The sequence below is a fragment of the Pseudorca crassidens genome, chromosome 4 (genome assembly GCF_039906515.1).
Source record: "Pseudorca crassidens isolate mPseCra1 chromosome 4, mPseCra1.hap1, whole genome shotgun sequence".
Lineage (NCBI taxonomy): Eukaryota > Metazoa > Chordata > Mammalia > Artiodactyla > Delphinidae > Pseudorca > Pseudorca crassidens.
In genome coordinates, this window is record NC_090299.1 from 52,899,945 (window position 1) to 52,909,919 (window position 9,975).

Below are 9,975 nucleotides of genomic sequence, written 5' to 3' on the forward strand. Positions count from 1 at the left end.
GTGCTGCTTTTACTTAATAAAGATTAGTGCTCCGATGTTGGGTAGATGTTTATATTGGTTCAGGGTGTGGGTGGTGACGTAGATTGAGAGGACAGAGCAAAGAAAGTGGAGAGTAAAGTGTTATTAGCAATAAAAGATAAACACTTCCGGAGAAATAATAATACTTTTGAAATAGGAATGAACCTCCCAGTCAGGCAGTTCAACCCCCTACTGCGAGGTGGAATCAGGCAAGTCTCTCCCCTAAACTGGTTACATAATATTTCTTTTTCCCCTTAGGAGGTTTCACAACCTCTTTTATAAACTGTTAATGTGCTTATTCAATCGTATCATGGGGAAAGGTAACTAATTTTTAACTTTAACCAGGATGGCTTGACCTTCCCATGCTAAGTCTGGTGAACAAATGCAGGCTGCTGTTCCATAACCTTTCTTTGACTCATCACAAATTCCATCACAATAAATGATAAATACAAAGATTGAAAACGCTTTGTTTTCCCTTTCACTTGATTGAAATACTCAGCTTTAAATGTATTGCTATTTAAATGATCTCTCATCTCAGTCACCAAATCCATCATTTGGATCAAAAACATTAGGCTGGCACCCACCTACCCAGCCCTAAATCCAAGCAGATGTTTTCGAGGAAGGGACCATTTCACTGGGCTTTGAGATGGTTAGAGGCCATTCAACAAATCCATATCGAAGATTCTTAAAACAAAGAACTTTGAAATGGTTCCTCCAAGAACGAGTTTGGCAGATGTTTTGATGCCTATATGTTTAAAGGGTGGGATGGAAATTGCCCAGCGCTGCAAGTCCGAATACCTCAGCTCTGGCTCTCATTGTGTGCTGTCCCAGGAGAAATGTCAAGTACTCTGAGCCTCAGTCTCCTCTTCTCTAAAATAAGCTTGTCAGAGGATCCATGGGCTACATGTGTGAACACAAGGGATGCCCGTTATGATTATTACTTCTGGGTAGACCTAATGTACGTCACCTGGGGAAATGAACGTCAGCCTCCAAGGCTGTAGCTTCAACTGCCTTAAATGGAAGGACCTGACCTGTGAACCCTAACTTGGTTTATTTTTTCTAATTAAAAAAATTTTTCTGTTTTTTATACCACTGTATCCCAACCTGAGTACCTCAATATAAAACTAAACCCTGGTGAAATGTTTTCCTTACTAATTTTGACTTACTGTGAATGTACAAGTTCTGCTAGCAGTTCAACACTTAAATAGATTAAATCATCTCTGACACATGGTAGATTTCATATAATGAAAATACCTAAAACAATTAGTGCAAATATACTGACCTGATCAAAATAAAATGAACTTTGGAAAACAAGGCTGCAAGATTGTTACTAACATATCCAATACTTATGTTACAAATTACTGGTACATTGTTTATTATGGTTCTAGCCAGGTAGGAACAATTGAAGTCCCTTCCTTTCAAAGGAGGAGAGAAGGAAAAAAGTAGCTGTTTTAGTAACTGTACATTTGGTATACTTTTAAGCAACTCTTAAATATTATAGAAAAGTAATAAACATATATGGAGACTGCAATGCAGTACCCTATTTACAGTACAGCTGAAGATCGAATTTAAAATAATCAAGTTTGAATGTACATAATTGTTAGTGCGTTGACTATGTTTATGTCCAAAGGGCACAAAAGCCCCCTCCCTACTCCCAAACAACAAAAGCTATGTAATGGCCAGCAGTGATTAAACAGAAATCACAGACACCTGGTTTGTTTCACTTTTGTTGAAGAACTTACATGTTTGAAGGGAACACTATCCTTTAAGATGCATTTTATTAGTTTTCATGCTCCTAAAATAAGACGGGGTTACATTTGATTTTTTTTTTTACCCCATTTAAAAAATAACAGGACTAGCTATAATTTAGATGCCACTTATGTTCATTTTTTTCCCCTTGAAGATGTGGGACTGTTTCCTTGTGGCTAATTTGTTAAAATGTGGAATGTATACTTTAAATAAGGATACTAAGAGAAATTACAGGTTGCCTGAATATGGTAGCTAAGCATAAATATCTTTAGAACCTCCTTCCAAAGAAAGAATTTTTTTGGAAAAGTCCAAATGAGTAAGTTCCAAATCTTTTTCACAGAACTGGTTGGTTAACTGTGGGTTCAGAATCATTTGTTTATATCACTGGTGAAGAGAAATGAGTCCCGCTAACCTTCCAAGGAAACAAGGGTACACCCAGCTCTCATTTCCCCCTTCCACTGCTAAAACATTAGTCAGAGGGTCACATGTATGTTATTAAAAATTAAGTTCAAAACACTTAAAATAATTCTGTATTAGAAACTTGCCTATTGTAAGTCTCTTCTTTTTGGAAGTCATACTGGGCTGGTTAAATGCTCCAATTCCACTGTTATTAACAATTAGGAAGCAGAAGAACATTCCAGTTAGTTTAAACTGGAGGTTTGGTTACTACAGCACTGACTCCTGGTTGGCTGCGTGGGTTCAGTAAGGTCTACTTCTCTTCCTCTGGCAGAATATGCTCCTGGATTCTGTGGTTCATTCTTTGGCAACTTTTTAGCTATTGCCATGAATATTTCATTTACAGTCATTAATGTTTTAGCTGATTTCTCCAGAAATAATAAACTGTTGTCATCTGCATAGGACTGTGCTTCCTGGAAATTGACAGCTGTTTTATTGGCGAGGTCAGCCTTGTTTCCTGATAAAGCTATTACAATGTTAGGACTGGCTTGCCTCTGAAGTTTTGTAACCCAGTTTTTGGCTCTGACAAAGGACTCCTCGTTTGTGTCATCATATACAACTATGGCCGCTTGCGCTCGTCTGTAGTACATGGGTGCTAGGCTATGGTATTGTTCTTCACCAGCTGTATCCCACATTTCAAACTTTACTGTTGTGTCATCAAGACACACAGTGTGGGCTAGAAAAGCAGCCCCCATGGTACTCTCTTGAAATTCATGAAAGTGGCCCTTCACAAAACAAAGCACTAGGCTCCATTTGACAAAAGCAGACTCTCCTAGAAGTACTAGTTTGAACTGGCATATTTTATTTCCAGTATTTGGCCTGTTAGGTCTTGTTGCTCCTCGATTAGCCATGTCCAAATTTGAAAGAAGTCTCTAATTTCAGTCTCTTAATGAACTTCCAGGATGCAAGGTGTCAGTTGTTTTCTTTCCGGAGGTAAAGAAACCTGAGACCGCAGCGCCTGGGGCCGCAGCTCTGCAGCTTCGGGCTGCAGGTCCCCGGCGGAGCCTGAGAGGCTAAGGCTGAGGCTCCCTAACTTGGTTCAAAATAGACTCCTTCTGGCAGTTTTTTCAGAAATTCACTATGGGAGCAGAGAGAAAAAGAAAGTACTGAAACATCTCTGGCTGGTCCATAAAATCTTGGAGGTGTTGCTTTTATGCTGATTATTATCGGCATAAAAGATTACTAGGGCTTCCCTGGTGTCGCAGTGGTTGAGAGTCCGCCTGCCAATGCAGGGGACACGGGTTTGTGCCCCGGTCTGGGAAGATCCCAGATGCCGCGGAGCGGCTGGGCCCGTGAGCCATGGCTGCTGAGCCTGCGCGTCCGGAGCCTGTGCTCCGCAACGGGAGAGGCCACAACAGTGAGAGGCCCGCATACCGCCAAAAAAATAAATAAATAAAAAGATTACTAAATGGAAAGATTATTAGAGGGAAATCATTTTGTCATTCCAAATCATCTCTAGATTAGCCTTTGCTTGGATGATAAAATACTAGATGAAATGACATTTTAAAAACTTCTGTTATAACATTGCTTCCTGAATTCATGCATGCCGAGTCTAATGCCCTATGGTAAAATGGTTGCGAGTCTGAGCTCTGGAGCCCTACCACCTTCACATTTTGCTTTTGCCACTTTTTAGCTGTGTGACCTTGGACAAGTTACTTAAGCTGTCTGTGCTTTAGTTTCCTCGTTGTTAAATAGAGATAATAAAAGTACCTACCTTATAGGACTGCAGGGAGAACTTGCTAAATTAACAAATGTAAGACTTGGAATATTGTGAGCGCTATGCTTAGTGTTAGCCCTTAGAACAGTGTTTGGTAATTAGGCACTGGGTAAATGTTACCTTTTACATTACTGTTTTAAATGATAGAGGCTGTAATGCAGGAGAGTGGGAAGAACTCAGGAAGGGAGATTAGGACAAATCCATTGGTTTATATGCTTTAGTCATTGTATCTACAGTGTTTATCAAACCAATTATCTTTCTTGACAGCTACAATTTCCTGGGCATCTGCAGATGCCCAGAACTCAAGATTGGAAGGAAACGTGAAGCTCTAATAGTGGGTAATTAGAAGGAGCTCACTCTAAAAAATGTTTGTTTTTTAATAAATTTATTTATGTATTTATTTATTTTTGTATTTATGTATTTATTTATGGCTATGTTGAGTCTTCCTTGCTGCACGCAGGCTTTCTCTAGTTGCGGTGAGTGGAGGGCTACCCTTCCTTGCGGTGCGCGGGCTTCTCATTCCGGTGGTTTCTTGCGGAGCACGGGCTCTAGGTGCACAGGCTTCAGTAGTTGTGGCATGCAGGCTCAGTAGCTGTGGCTCGCAGGCTCAGTAGTTGTGGCACGCAGGCTCAGTAGTTGTGACTCGTGGGCTCTAGAACACAGGCTCAATAGTTGTGGTGCACAGGCTTAGTTGCTCCGTGGCACGTGGGATCTTCCTGGACCAGGGCTCAAACCCACGTCCCCTGCATTGGCAGGTGGATTCTCAACCACTGGGCCACCAGGGAAGTCCCAAAATATGTTTCTTTTTTAATGGCGCTTTAAATGAGCTCATGGGAAGTTTATTATAAAATAGCTTGCCTGCACCAAATGCCTTAATGGGAGAAGCCTTATTGAAATTCCATTGTTTAAATAATATACAGGCCATGTCCCTCCTGGAACTCTGTTCCCTCTGTGGGAGTCAAAGATTCTTTGAATGTCCCAAGGTATTCCAAAGCAATCACAAAATCACATTTCAGAGCTAGAAGGGGATTTAGAAACCATCTCCTCCTAAGCTTTCTTTTTACAGCTGAAGAAACAAACCCAATAGGGTTAAAGGATTTGCCTGAGGCAACTCAGCAACCTTGAAGCTAAAGTCGACCCCCAGTTTCTTTAACTCTTAGTCCAGCCCCTTGCTACTAACCTGTCCCCAATCTTAGAGAGAGAGGGAGAGGGAAGGAAAGAGGGAGGGCCAGAGGGGAAAGGACCCTGCTACTTGCAGATGGGGAGTGCCCCAGTTTTTTCCCTTTCACACTGAAAAAAGAATAAACTGATCACATACCTGTAGAAACAATTATAATTTAGCAGAGAAAATATCAAGGCTAAGCAATGAATCACCAAACATTCAAGGCGAAAGTTTATTACCTTTCTTGTTTATTTTTACTTCTTCAGGACTAAAACCTGTTGCTATGTTGGATCTGGGCAGCATTTTGTGATGCCTGCAGACAAACAGCGTGGCTAACTACCCAGGTGGTGAGGCTTTGCTCTCCCGGAATATTCTAGCAAACAATGTAACCTGACACGGGTGTGACAGGGCTCTCCGGGTGGTTATAGTTTATCTTTGGCAATTCCTTCTGCACCCCTTCCACACCCATAAAACCATACAGGAACCATCCAGGAGCTGGGCTTGGGGAACAGGTACTCTGTGATGTGGGCCACTCCATCCCAAGGAAGTTATGGCTCCCCAGTCTAGGGTGCCCACCGTCCACAAAATAGATTTCTGTAAGAAGTGGACCCTACCAGAGGAGCACCCAATCGCACATACTGAATTTGGAGGGAAGAACACATAACTGTTTACTCAACTTAGAAGGTACTTGCAAATCACCCGCTCTCTTCCGTTGGTGAATAAACAAAGCTTATATGCAAATGATGAACACCAGTTTTGGCGGGGACTCCTGAGCAGTGTGGGTTGGCATGCCAGTGGAGACTTCATCGGAGGGTTCCTGTCTCCCATCTTTAACTTGGTGGGTTATCATTTAGTTATTCCAGTTACTTTTTTAAAAAATTTTTAACGTTTTTATTTTTGGCCGTGTTGGATCTTTGTTGCTGTGCGTGGGCTTTCTCTAGTTGCGGCGAGCGGGGGCTACTCTTGGTTGCGGTGCGCGGGCTTCTCATCACGGTGGCTTCTCTCGTTGTGGAGCATGGGCTCTAGGCGCGTGGGCTTCAGTAGTTGCAGCACGAGGGCTCAGTAGTCGTGGCTCGAGGGCTCTAGAGCACAGGCTCCGTAGTTGTGGTGCACGGGCGTAGTTGCTCCGCGGCATGTGGGATCTTCCTGGACCAGGGCTCGAACCTGTGTCCCCTGAATTGGCAGGCGGATTCTTAACCAGTGCACCACCAGGGAAGCCCCTATTCCAGTTGCTTTAAAGGTATGTGACATCCTACCTCTGCATACATATTTCTGCAAACCTGACTTGCACTGCACACTAATGGGTAGAAAAAACTGAAAGACTTAAAGAGATAAGTCCTTGCAATTAAGTGTGGGGCCCATACGGAACTCTCAGAGCTGTGCAGTGTTTGCATATTTCTGGGACGTTTATCACCTGACCTCTGCAGTTGCCTTCTATTACTGGAGATTCCCTAACCACCAGATTGCAGCTTCTGCAATTCAGAGGCTCACAAAGGTTTTTTTTTTGGTACGCGGGCCTCTCCCTGTCGCGGCCTCTCCCGTTGCGGAGCACAGGCTCCGGACGCGCAGGCTCAGCGGCCATGGCTCACGGGTCCAGCCGCTACGCGGCATGTGGGATCTTCTCGGACCGGGGCACGAACCCGCGTCCCCTGCATCGGCAGGCGGACTCTCAACCACTGCGCCACCAGGGAAGCCCTCACAAAGGTTTTTGTTTGTACCTCAGATCATGTAGAGCCAGCATCCAAACACTAGTGTCTGCAGCCTAAATACCGTTTAAGGCTTTACTTTTATAAAACAAAGAGGCTGCTTCTGAGGTGTGATTTTCTTTGCATGCTGGGACCCTCCACATCCCCCTCCTCGGACCAGCTCGTGCCTGGAGTCCTGCCTGTAGAGACTCATCAGTCAGTAAAAGAGTAATTTACCTGGACTGTACAGGTAGGCTTCAGACCTCTGTGAACGCTTGAGGTTATGCACAGAGTTTGAGTGCATTTGCCCATTTTTAGCCCTAAGGGAGGCTCTTTAGGCCTTTGCTGGTAACCAAAAGAGTCGGTAACCACCAAAAGTTTAAGAATGATTGCTTTTTCTCATAAGATGTTTAAGTTATTTACTATTGAATGTGCCTGAAAACACATAAACACATGACTATAAATTTTATATCACAAAGAGAGCCAGCTGGAAACTTTGCCTAAGATATTTTCTAGGAAAACAAACAATAATTTTATTAGCTTTCTTCCTATTCTTTATTCAAAACAAAATATCTGTACTTTTTTTTCTTTTTTTTTTTAAAAATATCTGTACTCTTGAGAGAGAGAGATTCACAACACAGATGCTACCTTTTCATTCTTCACTTCAAAAGTAAGGCCCGAGTGCAGAACTAATGGGGATTCTGAAACTGACTATGGAAGATGTTACCTCTTAGAGGAGAGATGGTCAAACTTCTGTAAACAGTCGGTAGTAAATATTTTCAGCTTTTTGGGCCATGTGGTCTCTGCTGCAACTTCACAGTTCTGCTGTTGTGTGGAAAGCAGCCATAGACAATATGTAAACAAATGGAAGTGGTGATGTTTCAATAAAACTTTATTTACAAAAACAAGTGGCAGGCCAGATTGTCCCATAACAGCAGTTTGCACCCATCTTAAAGGTTTAAAGATGCTATTGAATGACAATAACAAGGCTCACATATTTGCCAGGTTTATGATGCATACCAACTTCAATCTACCTTGCAAAATATGAAATGCCGGATTATATTATTCTATTGATTGTTGTGTTGGAATGAAAGCATTTAATAATTTCAGCAAGTTATTCTACAGGCTGGGCAAGCCATGGGTGACATTAAACACCTGACAATTAAAATCAATAACTCCACGTGCCACCATCAACAAAACGAAAAGAAAACCTACTGAATGGGAGAAAATATTTGCAAATGATATGACCAATAATGAGTTAATATCCAAAATATATAAACAATTCATACAGCTCAATATAAAAAAAAAAAAACGATTAAAAAATGGGCAAAATGGGCTTCCCTGGTAGCACAGTGGTTAAGAATCCACTTGCCAGTGCAGGGGACACGGTTTCGAGCCCTGGTCCAGGAAGATCCCACGTGCCATGGAGCAACTAAGCCTGTGTGCCACAACCACTGAGCCTGCGAGCCACAACTACTGAGCCCACGTGCCACAACTACTGAAGCCCATGTGCCTAGAGCCCATGCTCCGCAACAGGAGAAGCCACTGCACCACAGCCAAGAGTAGCCTCTGCTTGCCGCAACTAGAGAAAGCCCGCACACAGCTATGAAGACCCAACACAGCCAAAAATTTAAATTAAAAAATCAATAAATTTTTTTAAAAAAGATCAAAAGACCTGAATAGACATTTTTCCAAAGAATAAATGCAGATGGCACAGGCACATGAAAAGTTGCTCAACATCATTAATCATCAGAGAAATGTAAATCAAAACCACAGTGAGATATCACCTCACACCTGCCAGAATGGCTATTATCAAAAAAACCACGAATAACAAATGTTGGTGAGGATGTAGAGAAAAGAGAACCCTCATACACTGTTGGTGGGAATGTAAACTGGTGCAGCCACTGTGGAAAACAGTATGGAAGTTCCTCAAAAAACTAAAAATAGAACTAGAATATGACCCAACAATCCCACTCCTAGGTATATATCCAAAGAAAACCATAACACTAATTCAAAAAGATACATGCACCCCAATGTTCATAGCATTATTTACAATTGCCAAGATATGGAAGCAACCTCAGTGTCCATCAACAGATGAAGGGATAAAGAGGATATACATACATACACACACAATGGAATATTACTCAGACAGAAAAAAGAATGAAATTTTGCCATTTGCAACAACACAGATGGACATGGAGGGTACTATGCTAAGTGAAATAAGTCAGACAGAGAAAGACAAATACTGTATGATATCACCTATGTGTGGAATCTAACAAATAAAAGAAATGAATGAATATAACAAAACAGAAACAGACTTCCAGATATAGAAAACAAACTAATGGTTACCAGTGAGTGGGTAGTGGGAAGGGGGAAGGGGCAAGATAGGAGTAGGGGATTAAAAGGTACAAACTGTGTGTAAAATAAATAAGCTACAAGGATATATGTGTGGTACAGGGAATAGACCCAATTTTATTAAAACTTTAAATGGGACTTCCCTGGTGACGCAGTGGTTAAGAATCCACCTGCCAGCACAGGGCACACGAGTTCAGGCCCTGGTCTGGGAAGATCCCACGTGCCATGCAGCAACTAAGCCCGTGTACCACAGCTACTGAGCCTGCACTCTAGAGCCCACGTGCCACAACTACTGAGCCCACGTGCCTAGAGCCCATGCTCCACAACAAAGACAAGGCACCAAAATGCCTTGACAAGGCCCGCACACCGCAACGAAGATCCAAAGCAGCCAAAAATAAATAAATAAATTTATATTAAAAAAAAACTTTAAATGGAGTAGAATCTATAAAACTATTGAATTACCATGTTGGACACCTGAAACTAATATAATATTGTACCTCAACTATACTTCAGTAAAAAAATTAAATAAAATAAGTAAAAGACATAGCTTTAAAAAAGAACTCCACATGTCAGATTTTTCCAGGGCATAAGACAAAAACAAAACCAGATTCTTTAAACCGATTTGTCTCCATGCAACTCAAGGAAATCATATTTTTGGCAAATGACAATGATAAAATAATCCTTTTACCCTCAGGCCTCACTCCGGGTGGGAAATCCCTCCCGATCCTCCACAGGTAGACTTCTGTTTTTTCTAGAAACCTGATATGCTTTAGAATCACAGGCTTTGGCAGTGCAAACACAAGCAGGCAGTACCTGCCAGGCTTCAGGCTGCT

At 42.0% G+C, this 9,975-nt stretch overlaps 1 pseudogene; it reads right to left on the minus strand.

Moving 5' to 3' along the window:
- Nucleotides 1-1,922: 1,922 nt before the first annotated feature.
- On the minus strand, nucleotides 1,923-3,107 carry LOC137223136 (ras-related protein Rab-5A pseudogene; annotated as a pseudogene).
- Between the last annotated feature and the right edge of the window lie 6,868 nt (nucleotides 3,108-9,975).